The 23,045-nt window shown below is 37.0% G+C and overlaps 2 long non-coding RNA genes across 2 annotated transcripts; one reads left to right on the forward strand and one right to left on the reverse strand.

Moving 5' to 3' along the window:
- Positions 1–1,855: 1,855 nt before the first annotated feature.
- LOC127986700 (uncharacterized) lies at positions 1,856–19,401 on the reverse strand. Its single transcript, XR_008160915.1, has 3 exons — positions 19,272–19,401; positions 3,188–3,247; positions 1,856–2,167 (listed from the first exon to the last, which is right to left on the reverse strand). It is a non-coding gene; the product is annotated as an uncharacterized LOC127986700 (long non-coding RNA).
- On the forward strand, positions 19,306–22,105 carry LOC127986699 (uncharacterized). Its single transcript, XR_008160914.1, has 3 exons — positions 19,306–19,454; positions 21,630–21,727; positions 21,805–22,105. It is a non-coding gene; the product is annotated as an uncharacterized LOC127986699 (long non-coding RNA).
- The last annotated feature ends 940 nt before the right edge of the window (positions 22,106–23,045 follow it).

Consider the following 23,045-nt stretch of genomic DNA (forward strand, 5'->3'; position numbering starts at 1 on the left):
ACACATATATTCTAATCTCTCAAGCTGTGTTGCGTAAATGCTCTGTTTTCTGCTGTCTTGGAGTGCCGCCGCCTGCCCCTGGCCTAAATGAATCCAGAAATGTATCCTCCTCCTCTATTCCACATTCAAAGTTATTCACACACAGGTGCATAATCATTACTTTGAGATTAAACTCAGGAAGGGATTTGTTTCCAGTCTTCCTGTTTGGGGTGCAAAGGAAAAAAAATGGAGAACTTTTTTCTTGTGACCTTTAGCTTGCCTGTAGGCACATTTTTCAGTTAAGTCTCACTGACATCTCTCCTCAGCCTTTATCTGGTTGTAATCCCACTGACACCAGAAACTTTGTGTTAAATACAACTACAAATGTTTTCCTGGGAAAGAAAACAATTGGCAGACCCCACATAACACTCAAAAATGGAGGGGCAAACAATTCTACAACAGGAGTGCCTCTTGTGTCCCTCAAATTCACATATCTCTGAAACTTCAATGCCTGATGCTAACCTAATTTACAAGTTATTATAGATGTATTATGTCATTATGTTCAAATCTCTTATAATAATAACAATAAAATGAAGAAGAAAAAGCAGATAAAGTACTGCAAAAATGTGACACTTCTTGCCAGGATTATGTCATTAAGGCAACAATAATAATAATAGGGCTGTGATGGTGGCAGATTTTTTTTAAATTTTAATTAATGGACCAACAGCCGCCGGTGGATCAGTGTTGATAGGCTACATATAATTAATATTAGCCTATATGCCTATAATTTTAAAACACAAATAATAAATAAGGCTCAATCATCTATTAACAAACATGCGTGTTTATTTTAGCACTTCCGTCAGTGAACACGCAGCCTGCAAAACATCAAAGAAATAATACAGTTAAACAAGAAAGTAGCCTAAATAAGAAAGTTCCTCACCCTGTCTACTGGATGCCAGAGGTGCGACACGATCAAATACTAGGCTATAGATGGAACTGATTATAAGTGATGCTACACTGGATGCGGCGCCGCGCAACACGACACGACAACTCGAGTAAACGGTCTTGTCCTGTTTGTGAGGTCCTGAAACCGAGAGCAAATGTCCTGTATAGACAGACTCAACCACCAAGCAAGCGGGCGTATTAACTCCTCGTCTGCACGCCTCTCTTTGAAATCGAAATCGTTGACATTTCTTGTTAACATATTACATTTATCGCTGCCTCGTTTGTATTCGGCCAGTTTGGAGAAAGCCTCATCAAACCTGACCAGCCGGGCGTTTGCGATCACTTTTAGTACAAACGTGGCTAGACCTACAAGGTCCATCTATCGCCCAACACAAAAATAATTTGCTGAATGCAGATAAACAGTATTTTCCTGCGCTCAAACCTGTCAATCTAAAGGAAATACTGTACATGGCGTTTGATGTCATTTGTAAATTAGGCTACCATAGACTTACAGTCTAAATAAAAAATTTATCATGCTTGATACAAATTTCTTTTCGTGACGCCACTTTTTTTGTGTGTGTGTCATTTTACATGCAATCTAATTCTTTACCACTTATTACCACAAATTATTATTATTATTATTATTATTATTATTATTGTTTGTCAGTAAAGTAGCAATTTAAAGGGATGATTAATGTAAAAATTTAATTAACCTCATCTCTTGACAATTTTTATTTTTAATGAATTACCTCATGACATTGTGACATGACATGACAAAAAGCAGTTATCTGTAAAATAAATAAACAAAAATAATAAATAAAATATCAGTATGAGATTCTCAGAGCTTGTAGTTGCAAAACCCAAGCACAAGGATTCCAATACCTCAAATCATCAACATGGTAGAAAATGAAAAAACATTCAAACGTATTAATGCTATTTTTAATATCAAAGCAATTTATAAACACTAAAAACACATTTTTGTCTAGTAGAACATTTAAAATGAAATATTAATGCACATTAAAAATAAGTTTTATAATGATCATTTCCATTACAGTTAGTACTGAACTGTTTCTTTGACTCTATTTACCCCAAAGACAATACAGCACATCTTGCAGCAATCACAACTGTACGTTTAGTAAACTATTAACAGTGCAGAATGGTCTGGAGAACATTAAATCTGTAATGACTCTATGGTGATGAGGAGACGGGGCCAAGCCGTGCATGGTTCAGCAGTTTCAGCAGTCTGAGGAGAAAATAGATAGGACGCAAGTAACAGATGGCCCATAGAAGTGTGTTCATCTGGACACAAACAAAGACCCTAGGAATGATTTAATGAACATTTTGGACCCTAGTAATGATTTAATGATCATTCTGGCCTCACCTATTATTTATATGGACATATAATCAACTGAAAAACAATATTTCATCACTGAACAACAAACGTCAAATTGCAGCCCTCGTCAGTCATGAAACCCTGTCAACAACAATCCCGACCAATCGTATATTCCCACTGAGACTGTTTGTTTGTATATCATGCTCCCATTCTCATATTTACAAATGCAGCTGTTCTACTAGTACATCCATAACAGGAAATGGTATCGCTATACAAACATTTCACATCAAAATCCTCATAAAAATGACAGGTAGCTGCTGTAATGTAAATTACACACATAATTTGCATGGCTTATTCGACTCTTTTGATAAATACTAGCACAATATTGCTTTCACTGGATCATGTTTGTGGTAAACAAGGGAGGATGAAAATTATAACAGTTAAATTAGGAGTTAATGAGTGGCATGTGTGTCACACGTGCCGTGTGTTGTGACGCGTAAAGGGAATTTGGGGTCAACCGAGACCGCAGGTTAATTAATGGACTGAATCTTACGTAGATAGAAAAGCACAAGGCTCAAGTTTAACTAGAGCATCAGGGTATAACACTGACAGATGCCCTATTACAATGTTAATGATATCAGAACCCTGGACAAATGATTACATTCAAAGCTTTCCCTTGTAAAGCGACAATGAGCGGCACGCCAAAGATGACTTTCTTGATGAGAGGGCAACGCAGCTGGGGACATATGTGGCACGAGTCGGGGGATTCCCTCAGCAACACCTCAAGAGCCATTGTCAGACGTCTGGCGTGCGCTCAGGGCCGCTGTGCCTCATGAAGAGGCTGATTTAGGCCCTGATAAGGGAGAGACTGCTCCATTTAGCTGTGCCATGTGGTCTCATCAAAGGATCATAGCAAACCTTTTAATTTACCTCTGGCCCTGATTGTCCTACTCCTCCCATTGTCCTGCGCTGGAAAGGCTTGCCCTCAATCTGTGGTAACAGGTGCAGTGTTAACATCAGCGTGGCATTGCACAGGCATCTGAACTGGATTTTTGTAATCATCAATGTTATTTAATGCCAATGGAAGAGGCATATCAAATTGGATATCAAAGCAAAATGTGTTTTAGATATTTTTATTTTTGTGCATTTAGCAGGTGCAGAAAACAAAAATCAGACATTGGTAAGATATTGTGCCGAATATTCACAGTTTTCAGGTAACATCAGAGACAAGGATTAAGGCTAGAGTCCCAGACTAAAACGCATGTCTGGGCTGTTTTAACACGCACTATTCTGATGACTAAATCTGCTTCACTCACACTGTACATGGACCCTTGTGCATACATAAAAACCAAAGTATACAGTACACGTGCACCCCCAATTTTTGTAACCAAGATTGTCGCACATGTGCATTTACTAGGGCTGCACATTAAATTGCATGCATTTATCATGTGTATCTTGTCAGTAAAGCTGGTTCTGTGATACTAGTAGATTTCCAGCACATGCTTTCAGATGGAGTGGCATTTAATACACAGAGCTTGTCAGTGAACTACGTGTCCAACTGCATGCATAGCATACACGCAAAAAAAAAAAGCATACTTTGGGCCAGCCGCGGCACTACCATTGGGCCCATTTTAGGTCCGGGCCCACCCATTTTTGGCCCAGGCCTACGAGTAGTGAGTGATTTTCATTCTAGCGCTTCATCCAATAAGCAGCCCGAGGACAGCTTTGAGTGAAAGCTTCTCAGCCAATCAGCGGCTTCTACCACACGTGTGGACTCTCCATTGTCACCAGCATGTGATCCAATGAAATGAATGACGTTGGTGGAAAATCATTCATTCAAGACAGACACAGACAGTTTTGCTAATAAGAAACGTAAAACAAAAAAAAAAAAACAGCTTATTTTATTTTAAATTCAGCAAATTGTCCGCTTCAGCACTGAGTTGAGGACAGCGATAGAGGTGGTGTCCTCAGTGATGGAGAAAAGCGATAGAACGAAGATGAAGGGAAACTCTTTTTTTTATGGGGGGGGCTTATTTTAACTGGCCCATCCAGTTTTCTGGAGGTCCACCTACAATAAAAATCCTGGCGACGCTAGTGCTTTGGTCTTAACGTTGAGGGTACTGCTCCACTGATGAGGGAAAGGTAAAATTTTCGGATTTTTTCAGACAGTGTAAATCACATAGAAGTCATATCTGAACATTAAAAAAAATTATTTATGATGATATTACTGCGCCGAGGTCGAAGTGCTGCGAAGTGCTCTTCCACCATACATTATAGTCACTGTTTATTTTGTGTCACCATACTTACTCGTGTAACTACTCATGTAACCGTCTTTAAATAGGGAAAACATGGAGGTGTTTGGTAGCTTCTAAATTCATCCCTGTTTGGATCCTAAGGAATGAATGGTGCTAAGCTAAGCATAGTTGTGCAGCGCGACAGCGATTGAGTGCACATACTGAGATTGGAGAAATACGTATCAACTTGTCTAAGCTGAGGGAAGAACATAGTGGAATATGGAAAAATGGTGGTGTTTTCCTTTAATATCTAGATGTTCAGTTCTTTACTCATCATGTGGATTTGATGCCATTTTGTCCTATTCTAAAGAGTTGCCCTTCCACGGTCATCTCAACATACATTCTATACTGTCACATGCCAAATGCAGGAATCATTTTTACATTTTCACATTATGTGACCCGTCCTGTGTGATCCAGACATTCATCATACAGGCATCAAGACAGAAGCAGCAGAGAGCAGACAAACATCAGGAGGCTGATCGGAGAGAAAAGCGCTTCACATGTAGATCACAAGATCAGTGCTTTGGGTCACCTTTGAAAGGCTGCCGTCATAATTCATCTGACCTCCACGTGCCGTCGCTTCACATCCTGCGAGAACTAATCAACAAAAGGTAAAGAATGGGGTGGGGAGGCCAGTGGCGCAAGATGGGGAAAAATGAAGAGAGCAGAGAAAACCAAAGAGCCAGAACATGAGTGAAATTTATTTTTTAACCCCTGTCCATACAGCGTATTAATCTTCTTGTGACCTCCTGTTCAGTGAAGTGTCATAGAGTGATTTTCTCCATCTCGGGCCTCTCACTCTCCACACTCTTCCGAAACATTAAACATCACCTGCCGTGATTAATCCAAACTTAATTAAATCAATCAGTGAAACAACGGCAAGGCAATGAGGTATGTAATCATTGAAATAGTAAATTAAATGATGTAAGGGGCCACAGTTTGCATTATTGACAGTGATGGAGAGGAAACGGGGGTCCTGGGAAGGCTGTGCCGGACGTTCCGGATGACCACATTGGCCCGGCCCACTCCGGCACGCTGGGGAACTTTCCAATCTGCGCCGCCACACCGGACACATTTGAATTAATCAGAGCCCTCTGCTGGCCCTCCTCAGTGGCCCCTGGTTTCTTATGAATGACTTCCATTTAAAAGCTGTTACTAGTGTGTGAAGAGCGTATCTGTGTCACTGAGCTAATCACATGGATACTGTACACATGTGCCACAGACGCTTTTCCAAGACTGAGATTTATACGTGAAGTATGTAAATTGTGTTCATGAGATTTTGCAAGTGAAAACTATGTAAGGTGTAAAATTCCTACAATTCCTGCCGGACCTGAGACTCGCACCCACAACCCTTGGACAAGTCTGACATGCTAACCATTAGGCCACGACTGCCCTGTGAAAGTCTGCCCTGCTGAAATTTAATCAGCAACTGAACTCAAAAATCATTCTTCAGAAAATCCCAACTTCAGCAAAATCTCTGCAGTCAATCATTCACGGATCTGACAAAACTGGTTATGATGTACTTTATACTTTTGATTCACTACAAAAAACTACCTTTGGAGTCTATTCATTCTAGAATCGGACAAAGCTGTATGTTTTTTATTCACAAATAAGAACCAGCTGCACGGACTGCAATGTCTGTATCGAGCTCTAGATTCAGTCATGACTTTGCAGTGCTACTGAATAAGTATAATAGCAAAGAGTACCATTTTCCATTAGTACTGTACGAGAGCCATTAACAGAAGTGAACAGAATTCCATAAATGAAACTGGTTCTTAATAAGAATAAGATACTCTAGTTTCCAAACCTGTCCCAAGTCTGAAAACACAAAGGATGAACAGATGTTTAAGGGTGAATGACTAGCAGGTGATGCAATCAAATGCTTGAGAGAAGTGTGTGTGCACTTCCTATTACTACAAATGCGAGTACAAACATTTTGTCATAATGGGCAAACATCAGTCACAGCTGGGATGTTAATGCTGGCAAATAAGATTATCGCCAGAAAGGATTTCTCTTCTAAGCATATGCCTCTAATTAGATTTCATCTCAGAAATGAATTGCCTTTTAGCAACAAAAGCTGTCACAGAGGGAGCAGTTAGCTCCTTATAACGGAGTTAAATAAATAATTACTAATACAATTACAATCGCAGGGGTCCTTCGTGAAAGGAAAGTAAATATGGATCACTGACAGTTAGGGGAAGTTAAGTGGTTAAATTCAGGGCACTTTTGGAGCCTCTGGTATCAGTTTTCTCACTGGAAAAGCACATTATTAACAGAATAAAGACATCCCATCAAAGAAATGACATTATTTCAAGGGTAAAAAAAAAAAACCTCATGGCAAAGAAGTGACAATTAATGTGCAGTGAGGATAAACCCGACCCGTGAAAGACAACCAGCTGGTTTAAGTAATCAGGGTTGGGTTAGGAAGAGCCAGGCTGAGCAGGCCTCAGCTGGCATGAGGACGTCTTAGAGAGGAGCAAGCGAGACGTGGGTGAGTATGGATTCTCTTGCTGTGCCTCCCCGGTCCATTCATCACCCAACTGCCGCTGACAGTGACGGATGGGTCAGACCCAGGACTGGCACCGCACCAGCGCCAGAATCATACGGCCCACGAGCCCACTGACAGCTGGAGCACTGTGTCAAGTGGCAGAGAGACGGCGGCCATTAATAATCCCCGTCACATGATCGCAATGGCGCACGGGCAGGAGAGGGGCCGCGAGTCAGACGGTGGCCCGGAAGGGAGATGTCACGTCAGGTAGGGTGACAGTCATGCAGGCCTGCTCTTTAATCAAGTGTGTGGAGATTGGATAATAACTATATCTCAGCCAAATAGGAGGAGGGCAAGGGCTAAGGATTTAAAAGAAGAGCTGTTTTTAATAGCTCAGGTTTGGAAGGTGAGGCTTAGGGAGACTTTAAATACTGTACCATTGCCTTTTCATCAATAAAGGAAATAAACATGCAATGAAAAATGGATTTTGAGACAGCGTGATGGAAGAAAAATAAAACTTTTACTTTCCCCAAAAAAGTATATGTTAAAAATTATAATAAATAATACAACTTTTTGTAAATGCATATAATTATATACAAAAAATAATGTTGAAATAATTTAATTTAGTTTATTTTTTATTGTTTCTAGTTCAAATATGACTAATTTCACAATTCATAAAAAATAACTATATACAGAAAACTATATATGACCTCTAAATGCTTCTCTAAAAACTTTTGAAAACGAAAGTGTCTGCCTATAATTTAGTCATATAAAATGCAATAAAACATGCTGGTCTGTCAAGTTCATTTACAATTTATTTTTATAATAAAAATAAATGTGCATGTCTGTGTTAGTTCAGGATTTTATAGTCTCCTTTCAAAAAACTCTTTTTAGGTTATAGCATATCTTTAAAAAAAAATACATGAAGAAATATAAAATAAAACTTTGTTCATTTAAAGTTATGTTTTTCTGTGGAAATGTGACTGGTGCCCCCTTAGGTGCATGACAACACTGCTAGCCATTTAATATTACAAACCCTAGTCAAAACAAAATAAAGTTACCTTTGTGGTACATGCAACATGAACCTCAATATGCTTTAAATATGACATCATGCCATCTGTAATATTAGAATATGTGCTCCACTTAAAGTCTTCTCCTCACATAATAGGGTTTTAATTGTCTTTCAATTCTCCTTGCCCAAAAGATTGTAAACCATGTGCTAGAGTTGCATGTGCTTAAGCCATTTACTCTCATGCATTGTTTAGGACCCCAGATCCCTTAATCCAATTCACCCCTGCAATCAAAAATCCACATTTAATGCATATAATAACCAAACCTGTAACAGTGTCAACCATTTTGCATATCATTACAGAGAGTTTTGCTGTAATGAAGTTGCTTTTAATAGGATTCAAAAAAAAAAAACTTGATCATTCAAGGATGCATGCATACTAATTTGGTTAAAAATAATTCAGACCAAAGACAAATCACACACACTAGAAAGAGTGAACTAGATTTGTCCTCTAAGAACAAGGACCCTAATTTCAACCTTTTACAGCGTCTCCCTTATTTGAGTGGGGAGGAAAATATCATTACCTATTTCAGTGTGATTAAGGCATAAAGCCACCTGGCCAAATGCAAAGTGATTAACTTGAACGTCCTCCACAGCCTTCTAAATGCAAATTTGACAGATATCAGGAGACAGAAGATCTAAAGTCACATACAGTGTGCTAGAATTACACACAGTATACTCTTTAAGTATGTGCTAAAAATAAATAAATAAATTGTACATTTCGACTGTTACTTCCCAGGAAAAACATAGATGTACAATGTCTAAAAAATATGGTAACCTTCCTAAAATAAACATTGACATGCATGAAAAACATATTTGACCTACGCTATTTGCATTCGACCTATTTGACTTATGCTAACTTGTTTACCCGAAAGCTTTTTCTCTGTTAAATTTCCATTTATTTAAGCTGTGAGACAGAGACAAAATTTCTCCTGCCCTTGATGAGCACGGAAAAGATGAATATTGTTTAACGACAGCTTTTAAGGTCTCACATTTCATAACGGAGGGAGACAGACTAGGTTTAAGTGGCAGTAAATGTTATTTACCATTTTTATGAAGAAATTACAGATCTATAGATCTAGATCTGCGTCTATAATTACAGAGGAATGGCGGCTTGATAGATTGGGTTCATCAATTTAGAAAGAGAGCAGGAATGTGCTCAAGATGGATTCATAAATTGCACATGATGGACCAAGTTCTTAATCCATTAGTTATGAATATTAGACTGCAAATTATAAGGTCATCAGTTATAAAAGTAAAAAAACATAAGGCTTTTTGAAAAATAAACATTAATATTCCAGTTCACATTAATATTCTGGAGGCAAATAGCATTTAAAAGCAAATATGGATTCAGGAGGGCAAGGGAACACTTGTGAGAAATTAAATCTAGCCCAGAAAGAGCAATAACTAAATTACTGCAATCTAAGCCTCTCTAAGTCTCAACACCTGAGATCAGCCTTTACGCTGCATCAACACCACCGATTTCATACGTCTTATGCATATCTGAAGGATAATTCCTTGGTGAGAGATTACACAGATGAAAAAGTCATTTCTGAATGAGTGGTCTGCACAAAGTCCTACAAGTCAGAAAAGCACTTGAGGAATCTCAATAGGCTGGAAGTGAACATGTTCAGTTCTAAAGAAATAAAGAAATAACACAATTTACAGCAGTTTTAACAAACAAACTAATTATTTTAATAATAAAGCTAAATAATTCAATTACTTGATCATAAAAATTCCCCTCCCCTTAAATTAGCATAATTTTTTTTATGAATATATATGATATCAAAATTCTAAATGATGTAAGTTATGTTTAAAAAAATAACAATATATTTTATGATAATACAATAAAACTATAGCTTGATTACTTTTTGCTAACGACGCAGTCCAATCTAAAGCCAAACTTGCACATCTGGGAAAAAGTGCAGACAATGTTTTCTCTTTTAAGAGAGTTTTTTTATTATTTGTATTTTGTCTGTATAATAAATAAAAAACTAAAAAAAAAATAAAAAAATAAACTTGCACATCTGGTAAAGATGGCAATGGGAATTATAGGGAAAGGTAGAATCAAAAGTCAGTTACTAAGATATTATCTGACCCCTCAAATAGCTTATACTCTGAGTATGAGTTGCTGCCTTCTGGTAGATGAGACAGGCTGCCCATGTGCCGATACAATCGTTCTAAGAAATCTTCTGTACAGACGTCAATTAGATTTTTAAACATGTCATTTTACATGTAGCCATTTGTTGATATGGTTGTTATTGTGGTTTAGAATGTTGGTTTGTCTATGTCTGTGTGGGTTTTCTTATTATGTAATGTAATGCTTGATCAGTGTATGTGTATGCGGGCTCAAGGGTCCAAGACAAATTTCCCCATTGGGGACAATCAAGTGTATTGAATTTAACTGAATTAATTATATTAAAAAAATAAAAATAAAAAAAAACATAGCCATGCACAATTAAAAGTTCAATATGAACCTTTACCGATAACTTTAAAAAATGGTATACAGACACATCATGCAGCCCAATTTTATTTTTATAATTCAAAAAATGCCTTTGCTAGCAACAAAACCAACTTGACTAAACCAACTGGCTAATTTTACTAAATTTTTATTGTGCCACGGGACACCTGCAGGAGCAGACAGCCAAATCGGTGGGATGGTTGAAGGGATTTGGGGGCGGAATTCTCCTTAGCTAAGGAACACTGAGCTCTTTTTTTCCCCATGACTCCCATCTGTTGAGTGGTCATTGTGCGTAAAGTGTTACAGCTGCAAAGGACCAGTCCTACATTCCCCTGTGAAAAGGCTTTTTAACATATTCAAAACCTCCACAACCCATTATGCCAGTACTGTTACCAAGCCCTGATTTATTCATTGACTTTGCCTCAAAACCAGGCATTTGCACCCTGTTTAAAAACTCCCCCCCCCCCCACCCCTCGGACAGATTGGCTCCACCTCTGGCCACCAACTCATTCACTATTCTCCTTCTGCCTCTCTCTCTTTCACACCGCCTCGTAAGAGAGTCCTAAATGTGTCCCTTCCAGGTAGAGATGACAGTTTTTTTCGCTACCGTTTCTCTGTGATCACATCCTGCTTGGGAATTGTTTATCAGTTCACTCGGCTTTTGTGGCCGATTTCATGCCATGTACGAGTCTGTGTTCTTGTCCTTCATGAAGCTGTCAGCCACACAAAAGTGGCCTGACTGGGGTCGTGCCACAAGTGGTGGGAATGGGACATCACCACAGCTTCCTGAAGGAAGCCCACCCAGAGTTCTTTGCTCCGCGGGGCTTTAATTTGACTTCGATTTTTATTATGCAGGCCCCCTGAGGAGAGAACACTTTTACAAGCCTCCTTAAAGCCTTTTTTAATAATGGGCTGAAGGGGCGAAGAATGGGCCCGCCACTGCTGTTTGACCACTCATGGCATGCTCCAATAAAGTGTGCTATTCATCCCTGCTCCTTTTCACTGAGTCACTATGGGGGGAATTTAGGCTGGGTGCTTATGCATGGAGTACTAAGGAAAGCTGGTGAAAAAGATTTAATGGATCTCTACAATTCATGCACACATAGACTGAAGGTGGCCTTTTTCTCTTCACTTCCTTCGCCTCCCAGCTCTATGCCTTTGTGAAGGACTAAGGGATGGTGAAGCTTATAAGCAAAACAAGAGTGTAATTTCAAACGAATTGCAAGCGACCAACAGAGAAAGCACACGTTGAATCAAAGACCGAGTGAGCAAATATCATTTTGTATTCCTCCTTTGTATTTGAAAAATGTAAAAAAATAAATAAAAAAAAATCATGAATGAGCAAAAATTTGTAGAAAAAGTATTTTATATTTGTATACAAATGACAGTTGACCAGTGGAATAACACTATGAAAATGTAAATCAAAAAGTAGTGAGCAAATCCGTTTGAGTTTTTGCGGGGGGGGGGGGGGGGGGGGGGCGATTGTTTCAAGCTGAAGCAAATAATTTGAGATGCAACAATAGTAAAATTCAATACAAATAAGCCGATAAATATTGTGTGTTGCCATAAGTAGATCTTAAACGATTAGTAGACATTATCGACAATAAAAAACTGTTGACAAATATTTTTGGTTTCGAGTACCGTTGTCATTTCTTGTCATATGACCTAATGTAAGCGCCTGGAATAACGCGATTTCACCAGTGTGGCACTGTAGCACAAGACTGTAATTCCAACCCTATCTCACGGCCAATTCATACTTATTTTACGAGGTGGCTTATTCGTAAGAATTTGTACGACCTCACTCATACAATTTTATACAATTTGTCTAAACCCCAGTGACGGTTAGGTTTAGGGGCGGGGTTAGGTGTAGGTCATTCGTACAAATTCATACGAATTGTGCAACTCGTATGAATTTGTAGGAGTGTGGTCGTACGAATTTGTACGAATAAGCCACCTTGTGAAAAATGAGCGAATTGCCGTGAGATCCAGCTCTTCTGATGCAAATCAAGAGAAAAAGACAGTGTCAGCGCTTCAGAGCAAAGGCAGCCGAACCTGAGGCTGCTGAGCGGCATTAGGATGAATATGTAAATATATACTGCACGCTTTACTTTTTAGTACTTTTAATGCAATAGATAGGCCTTAAATCAAGCAGCTTTACACTATTATTAAACATGAAAAACCATACCAGTTAGTAACTATACCAGTTAGTGTCGCTTTCACAACTTGATTTTCTGTTATAAAGCTGCTCTCAAGTGTGGATCTAGCAAATGATAAAAAAAAAAAATTTCAGTGGGGAAAAACAGCTTATCCAAAAAATAAAATGTCGTATCACTTAGCCTTTATTTTGTTGATTATCTATATGACTTACAAAAATATCTTTTAGGTAATTAAATAATTAAATGGTGAAGAAGTGAGTTTCTCTGACAATATATTAAATATAAGTGTAATTGCATAATATGACTTTAAAAAGCTGAAGTGATTACATTAATTTACTTGTTAGAATATGTATAACTCACTATTTTAACTAGTTGCAAAAGCCGAATAATGCATGAATGAATTATTTTGGTCTAAAACACATAGAAATGCAAGATTTAAATCGACAACCTCTGATTTTTTTACATTAAGCTACGTCACCCATAACTGATCATTTAACTCAATGATGCATAATTAACTATTAACCTGTTCCATTTTCACTATATTCTGCATGCACCGAAAATGAAGTGACTTATCTATGGCATATCAAAAGGCACTTATGCATCATCAAGCCAGTCTAATGCCTCTTTGATTGTAGCACACATTGAATTTTAAATAATGACAAATGACGCACTTTTACAAACTGCCTGAGGAGCGTTTTTAGAGCAGGGAGCCCAACTTAATGCCATGAGGTGTTAACGGATTGATTCTCCTAATCTGTTCAGCTACACCGCTCGTCAGTGTGGGGCAGCTGAATTGTCTTAAGACAGCCTGGTGTGCTGTGTGTTAACCAATTTCACGGGCATCTGTCACGCACAGTTAAACTTTGAGCTGCCGTGTTTAGGGGAGGGAGAGCCCTGAAGAAACGGGAGGAGGAGAGGAAGGGAAAGAAGGGAAGGGAAAGCCGCTCTGTCGCTGAGGCCGGGGGTTGTGTAGCAGTCCTCAAGTTCATTCAGAGCACTGCAACCAGACCAGTGACTTTTCTTCCCAGCTAATTATGTGGAAACTGCAAAGACAATAAAGCATCTGGTGGTCTTTCTTCCTGGTTTCAATTTTTCTCAATATTGTGACAGGCTAATGCATTGTGTCTGACTCAGCCATCCCAGCAGGGGATTGAGTGAAAGGCAGGGTCAGGAGAGAGCAAATAGATGAATTTATAACTTTGCCTTTTCACATTAAAGTAGCGAGATTGTTTCACTGGGACCCACTCCGCCCCCTCTCGCTGTCCCTCCACAGAGACCGAGACTCTCTCTGAAAACATGTTTTGTCTGTACCACCCAAACGGAGTCTGGCCTTCCCCTTTCTGAGGGGCCTGGGTCACCACTGTTGGCCAACCTCCCCTATTCCTGCAAAACATCCTAACACAGAGCCGATGAAAAGAGAAGAGACCCGGTTCAGGCATATCTGTGCTGAAGAATGAGAACAACTGAGGAGACAGAGAAATGACTTTTCTTAATGAAAGATTAAACTTTGAATTTATGCTTTTCTTAGTGCATTGATAATAAATAAAAAGCAGTTATTGCATTATGATGTATCTTTTGCAAGACATTATACATAAGCAAAATAGAAATGTTGATGAATGCTTACCTTAGCAATTCCCTAAATGATTCGCTTCAAAATGGCAAATTTTGTTGCAGACACGTTTGTATGCAACAACTAGTCCCATAAATGTCACTCTGACACCACATGCAATAAAGACAGTTTTAGATTATAATGGAAGCAATCTTGTTTTGTTATGTCACTCTGTGTATTAAATGTGTAAGGTATAGACCAGGGTTCCTCAAATCTTGCCCTGGAGGGCCAATGCACTGCAGAGTTTAGCTCCAACCCTGATCAAAGTCACCTACCTATGATTTTCTAATGATCCTGAAAATATTGATGACCATGCTCAGATGTGTAGCTAAACTCTGCAGGAAAGATTTGAAGATCCCTGGTGTAGACCTATATGACTACGAAGAAGAAATAGTGTGTCAATCAAAAATCCAAGTAAATCAATTACATAAATAGAAAAATTCTTTGAAAACGTAACTATTGTGATGTACAGGGCACAGAAATAAGTATGGTCATCTGTGGTCAACGTGAGATAATTTTAAGCCATATGACTGAAATATAACTACATTTACATGTGAATGCATTTTAATGTTATGGACATTTAAATATGTGTGAGGTTTTTATGAAAGCTGCTATGAATTCTTTTGAAAATGTAATGTAATTTATTATTTGTGTTGTTGTTGCTATAATTAAAACACTAATAAAATACTATTAATTAAATAATAAAAGATTTGTAGTGAATGATATATTTTTTTGGCATAGTATAACATTTTGTTTTTTTTGTACTTAATACTTTTTTTCCAAAGACACCCTAAACTGACGTAAAAGGACACAGAAGATTTTTCAAATAAGTGCTGTTCTTTTGAACTTTCTAATCCTGGAGAAAAAAATAAATAAATCATGGTTTCAATGAAAATATTAAGCAGGACAACGGTTTTAAATGTTGATAATAAGAATGTTTCTTGATCACAAAAACATCATGTGACTGAAAAATTCATTATAAAATATATTCAAATAAAAACATTTAAAATTATTTTACTGCATATTTAATCAAATAAATGCAGCCTTGATATAAATGTATAAAATATTTATTTAAAGAAACATAAAAAAAAAAAATCAACCCCATTATTGACCCCAAACTTTTGACCCTTAGGGTATATAATTTTTTTCTCTTTCTCTGCAGAAACAGCCATATTGTTAAGCATTGATGCAACCTCCAAAAGTGGCAGGTTACATTCATAAAGTAATATAATTTACCCTTTAACTGCCCCACCAAGAAAAAAGCATTTGAAATTTTTTTGTTTGCATTTCTTATCTCCTTATGTCATTAGTTACCACACTCAATGTATTTTTTTTCAACACGTCCCATAATTTTTAAAATATCGGCCTCTACCAAATGGTTGATATGTCACTTTATGGCAAAAGTACCGGAATTCATACACATACTATGGAAATCAGAAAATATGAACTATAATGAATGATCAGAAAGTTATATTTCAGCAAATAGTACATTCTGACAGCAGAAAGGATTATCTGAAAACATTAGCTTAGCTTTTCTACGTTTACCATAAAGTGACAAATCAACCATTTGGTTGAGCAGGCAGTTAAAGGGTTAACAATGCTATAAGTAATAGAATCAATGTTATATGGAACCCCACAAATAGCCAACACTTATCAACAGTATTAAACAATAATCATCTGAATTTCTCAGAATGCAACACAGATTATTTGACAATGATCGTTATTCCCTAAAAACTCAAATGGTGGACAGCAAGCCGACCCAAAAGCAGAACACCCCCTGGTTGTGAGAGAATATTTCATCCTGTACACCCGATCATCCTCAAGTCACTGCTGATCTTCAAGAACCCTCCATTCCCCCTCTTTTCCCCCTTAATTAAATGTGCACTTCATTAATGTAAATTGAGGGGCTTTAATGCCCTTGTTGAAATTCTGAAGAAAGTGCTGTGGCCTCGCGAAATGCTCAGGCATCGTTGCAAATTAGATTAGGGACCAAGAAAGGCAGTAAAATTAGAATGATAATGGTTGATATGGCTGCCTGACAGGCATGACTATTCAAGGATCAATGGGACGTAGAATGCCTAGCGAAAGCCCACTCTCAAAGCCTTGGACCCACGTCAGCCTACAGATGTGCCTTTTGGAAGCACTTTAAATTAGTTTAATTTGGTAAATGGTAGGGATTTAGAAGCTCTTAGCCTGCCTATAACAAGACAGGAATACATTGAAATGTTTTGCTATGCTTTTATTAGCATAAGATAGGATTGAGGGAGATTTGCATTCCCAACAAGTCTACTTTTTTTTTTTTGTTAATTTACTTTTTTTTTTATAGCATTTTCATCTATATCTCATGCCTGGACTTTAGAATGAACCCTTTTCCCAAGCTGCTTTTCATTCTACTTAATCCTGTTAAGGATGGGAATGGGGGTTGATTTTATTCAAACTAATCTCATCAAACACACCAATTACAATGTAATTTTGATTAAAAACCAATGGCTGAAAAGAGCTAAGGATGTTTTCTTCTAACTTAAGATTCATAGCTGTTTGGGATATCTCAGCCTATCCCTGTCAAAAGCATTACGTCCAACCTGAAGTTCATGGTTTAGACATATAAACAGGGGCACGAACCCACTAACACGTCTGAAAACAAACTATTACGGAGTCAATGAGGAGAAAAAAAAAACTCTGGAAACTAGCCACATTGGGCTGCTTTGTGCATAAGGACTGCTGCTTTTAATTCGACCCCAATTCTTTTCCATAATCTGACATCAGTGGCTTGCTTTGTTTACTCTCTTGGTAAACACCAGCAGTGCTGTGGTGTGCTGTTGAAAAGAGAGAAGTCGTGCTTGAGTTGAGGGGGCTGGGTCAGAGGAAGTGACTTTTAACTAGTTTGGTCTTTTGCCACTTAGGAAATGCAAAGAGAGGGATTACACTGAGATCTGCTGCATTGTTAGGCAGTGGAAGTTGCATTTTGCCTATACTGCAATATATTTTTATATAATTTCTTGATTTTGAAAATGTGTATAGGTAACTTTCTAAGTTTTAGATTTTAGTTTTCGATCTGTTTTTAATTATTTTAAAACTACAATTGATTGCTTCTGTTGTCCTCAACTGTAAGTCGCTTTGGATAAAAGCGTCTGATAAATGACTAAATAAAAAATTTTTGCTAACAGCTTGTCATGCTCCTATATATTGCAAACCGTTATTTCTTATATTATTTTAATGCGTTGTTGCAATTGTAGTAAACACTTGTTTGTAGCGCAAATGATTTTGAAATTTACTGCACTTTGTTATTCTGCTAGTTAATATTCACCTTTATCAGCTAATGAATCAAAAGTCTCGAACATTCAGAGAAAACTATATATTTTAGCATTGAAAAATAAATTGAAGTAATAGCAGTGGTGATAGAAAAGTGAATGAAAGAAATCCAATTCATGCTAATTAAAATAGATATATATTTTTTATTAGTAATATTTGCTAATTATATTAATTTATAAATAAATAAATATAAAAACATATACACATATTATATACACACATATTATATTAGGGATGGTAATTTAACGCGTTAATTAGATTAATTATGGAGAAAAATAACGCATTATTTACGCATTTAACACACTAGGCTAAGTGCAATATCACACTAGTGCAAATTAATGATTGATAATCATCTTATACACCAGGTCATTAAGAAGTTAATATTGTGTTATATGTGTACATAAGTTAATATGTGTGTTAAAGACAAAGCAGAACTGTTCATCTCCGAGCAACCCACAGCTGGCGCTGCACAGACCGATCGGTCTATGATATCAAAGTATCGCGAGAGCGATTCAAAAGCACAAGTAGCCATATGCTCTCTAAGCTCTTGCGGTACTTTGATGTCACACAGCGATCGGTCTGATGGTGATGACCCGCTTCAAGTCAAACAAGCCTAATGATTCAATGAACCATTTATAAAGAATAGTTCACCATTCATAAAGATTATTTGAACGAATCAAACGAATGAATAAATGACTCGATGACTTAATCATTAAGACATTTACCACCACCTTCTGGCAGTTTTAGTTTATTATTTAGAGTATCAATAATTCCTTATTTTCATATTATAATAATACAATTAAGAAAATAAATTATTAAAGTTATAACCAAAAATTACAATTCTGTCATCATTTACTCACATGGTCCAAAATATTTCTTGCTGATCCTACTTTTGTAATCTGTTTGATGATTTACTCAACAATGACTTTATCTTTTGGGAGTAATTTCTCCAAATTTGATGTGCGATTATGTAATCATGTGATCATGTAATTAATTAAATAAAAAAATGTAATAGCTTACCATCCCTAATATATATATAGGCTACACACAAACAGAAAAAAATAGGCTATTTAATTTTCAACAGTACACATCCATGTGTAGTTAGGTAGGTTATATTAGTTTAGTAGGCCTATATTATACAAATACATATGTAGGCTATATATATATATATATATATATATATATATATATATATATATATATATATATATATATATATATATATATATATATATATATTAGTTAGTAGGCACAGGTGTAGGCTAGATTAGATCTAATGCTGGCCTTATAAAAATTTATATTATTCTTAGGGCAAATCCACAACCAACTGAATCGTTCAGACAGCAACAAATGCCCAGAGAATCCCCATTATTATTCCCAGTGTAACCCCACAGAGGGAGGTCTCCATGAACAAAACAAGCTCATTTATCGGGCAGCAGGTCAGTACACTAGATACATCCGCACGCTATAGGATAAACACAAGTGTCAAACCACCACCTGGTGACAGCGCTGAAATACCAAACAGACCTCATAAATGCAATTCATGTATCTCAAACATGAATCTCGGGATGAGCCAGTTAATCTAATCTTGGAAATCACCACGCAAGAGTATAACAGACGCTCACCTCAACTCACTATCTTGGTAGTTCTTCCGGTGTCCTGTCATTCGCGCCAAAATACCGATCTCTTCACCTGCACTGTTTTCAATGATTATATAAACAAACGAACTCGTGAGGGAAATTAAATAGGCTTATACTTTACCACAAAGCTCACAATTTCCAAGTGCCTAACAGTGTGCTACTACAGAGGTAAGTAATGATCAAATACGACTTCTTGAACAGTCCACTCTCTAAATGAATCATATAGTGAATCGGTTCGTTCAGACTGTTCATTTAAAGGAACTGATTCAAAAAGTTATTCACCAATGATACGTCCTACCTTTAGTATCGATATAGTTAACTTACATAATGCAGTTTTTCAGTTCTGATTAAATACATAAATATCATTAAGTGATAAAATAGGCTATATAATCAAACAGCTGAAGCCTATTTTTTATATAATAAAAAAAAAACAGTAAGAAAGTAGATTGATTTATATTTACAGTTTCTATGTAGGTTCTCTAGAATCATATTATCAGCATTGTCAAGACAATAAACATATTTATTCTGAAGATGCAATGAGCAGATCTTATCACTTTCATTAAGTGAAATGATTTTATAGCCTGTCTGGTCTAAAAGGGCAGCAGAAAGCTAATGAGCCCCCTATAGGAAGTGAAGCCCCTGTGGCCGGCTCTGTAATTAATCAGCTTCCCCTCTGATTATGGTGTCCATCAACAAGAGACACTGCTGTTTGCTTCAACAGGCAGAGGCTTGGAATTAGACACACGTAAGTCAAGTCTTCGGTTGATGTTTCCAATGCGGAAAGCATTGAATCACTGCAGGTATAGTTATGTCTTTGCGATCGTAACTGTATTCAAATGATATAGAATAATGATAAATAAAAATGAATATATTTGAAAAAAAAAAACTTTGGTTTTCAAGCTTTTGATTACCCATACAATTATTCCTTTAATACGTCTTGGCCATCCTCGACCCATCCCCCTCTAGGACTCTCTTCAACAAGGACGCATGTCCTCAATGGGCTGGGATCAATGTTAAAAAGTGGAATTAGTCATTCTAAATCATGCAGCAGTGGTCGAAGGGATGGCCTCCGAAAATCATTAGACAATCATGTATTCTATTGATTTATTCAAAGTACCTGGACTGAAAGCAGATTAAACAGCAAGTAAAAGGAAGCTAATGCTGATTAAATGGCAGTGGGATGGGAGGTCCTTGGGGTATGTTTTTGTCCTAATCAGTAGGAAACAATACTGCTGCAATCACTGGACCAAACAGGTCTATTAAGGGCCCTTTACTTGACATATTTATGTATTTCAAATAGTAGAGTGCACATTAAATTGAGTTTACTCACAGCACCTTTGCATCTAGTTGGAGAGCATCTGACATCCAGAGGACAACATGGATGATCCCACTGCTGCCCATACAATGGGGGTATATCACAATACAAGCCACTTGTACCAAAACAGCATATTTTGACATCTGTTTCGGTTTAAAAAAAGTAAGAAATCAGAGTACAACAAATAACAATTTTAATCTTTTTTTAACTGTTTTTGTATGAATACAGTTTGATTCTAAGCATCAACGCACAAAAAGTATTGACAGAATTTGTTTTTATAAAAAGTCCAAGTAATGTTAATACATTATAAGATATAATATATCAAAATAACACTAAAATGTTATAGAATAAGATTAATTTTTGTCATACTTGGACATGAATATGATAAGAGTGAACTAGTAAGTATGCAGATCTGAGCAGTGATTGTAAAAATGATTTTGGTAAGAAATTTTTGTGGTGACATTAATTGAGTTATTATTTCATTGTTCATTTAACAGCACTGTATTGGGCTGAAGTTTAGGCATAATGTAACACCCCTAGAAGAGAAGCGGGCATATTTAAACAGCTGTGAGTCAACAGTGTCTTCTCTCTGGTATGGCGTCTGTCCTCTACACTGTTTGGCCACAGCCTCCAAACCACACATCTTTGTCTGAGCCAAACAGAACAAGTACTGTCTTGTTTGAACATTTTCTTTTGACACATCTTAATATATAATTTCAAGAATTCGATGTATCAAAACAAGATGTGTCATGTGGAGAAGTACACAGACAATAGACATAATACATAACATGTATTTTTATACATGCAAATAAAGGGACTAGAACTAGAGCAATAAAATAAGTTTTTTTTTTTAAAGATTAGTTCTATAAAAACATGGTTCTGACCCAAAACTGAATTAAACAGTCATAGACAAGAAAAATAATGCTGAATGCACATGATAAAATGCAACTTACCACAGAAAAATTATGAATTTTTTGGGGTCTATTTGTGGTTTTTATTTATTTTTACTTTTTTGCTGACTATCTTAGATTGCCACTTGATGTCCAATGTAAAATCCAGATCATGACACAAAACCAACTGAGATCCACTGCCATAAAACCACCACACCATCTGAGGATAATTTCAGGTAATGTAGTTCAGCATTGAGCTCAGTTAAAGTCATAGAAGCTGAAAAGTCATTTGTCTGTTTTACCCACAAAACAGATTTCCACAGGCAAGTCGACCATGACAAAACCAGAACAAAGTAAAAAGTCAATTCAGCCTGAATGAAACCTGAGGTAACAAAGAAAAATCATGTCATTTTGAGAGAAAGAGGGAGAGGGTCTGTATACAGAGGGGCTACAGCAGGATTTGATATAGCATGGTTATGCTTGAAATCGACTCTGAAGCACAGCCTGCTTGTGTCAAGCCACTGCACAAAGATCAATACTTGTTCAGTACAAACATACAAAATAAAAGCCTGTTCATGGGCCAGCTTTTCTCTTGCCTTGAGGATCTACATTGACAGCAGGACTGGGGACTGGGTGGGCTTCACGAGGAGGGTAATCAATGAGGCAAAGGGTTGAGATCTACTGATTTACTCCTTCTGTGGGTTGATTAGGCTTTAGGGACGTTTGAAACAAGCAGAAATCATTACAGCAGAATGTGTAATCCACATCAACATCAGCTCTGGAAAGATTTGGATGTGATTCGACTGGTGCATGTGCATAAATCACCATGTGAGCTGAAGCAATACAGCTTGTTCTGTTTGTAAATTAAGCAGAATTAAGATGGAACATCCAGTAGGTGATATATATGATATAGATAAAACTTCTTATTTCCAGCTTTAAATCAGATTGTGAATGTCAGATTTTTTGAGTGATCTTACATTTTTGGAAGTCACTGAAATAGTAAATAAGTCTGAAATCTATTCAGAGCAGCTAATGTTTAATCCAAGTTGTTGGCTTGACTCTCTGGTATTAATTTGCCTTCGATGCCCTTTTGTTGACAAAGGTAAACTGATGACGGTTTAGAAAAGCCAGTGCTCGGCCATGTGAAAAAAAAAAAGATGTGTTGACCCTGCCTAGATTGAATTTAGCACGAGGCTGGATAGTAGCAGTTGCAGACATGATGGATTATTGTAATGACCACCTCCACGGCCTTTTTGTCATGTTTAAATGGCAATAAATTTAAGCAGAAAGCAGAAAGCACAAACCACGTGTTTGATGTGTAAGTAAAATGCACTTCATCAACCATGCGCATATTAAAGTATTGCCAAATTGCAAAATTGGGTAGGCTTATGTTTAACCTCTATTCATATTTATTCAGTGTTAAGTGAAAAACATTATAAAATTGAAAACCGTACAGTTGTCTTTTGCACCTAACCTAAATAATCAAATGTAGTCAGGTTAATTCGCTCATGCTACATAAAATATTTAACACAAAATAAAAGCAGGAAATTACAA

This window comes from Carassius gibelio, chromosome B21, assembly GCF_023724105.1.
Source record: "Carassius gibelio isolate Cgi1373 ecotype wild population from Czech Republic chromosome B21, carGib1.2-hapl.c, whole genome shotgun sequence".
NCBI lineage: Eukaryota > Metazoa > Chordata > Actinopteri > Cypriniformes > Cyprinidae > Carassius > Carassius gibelio.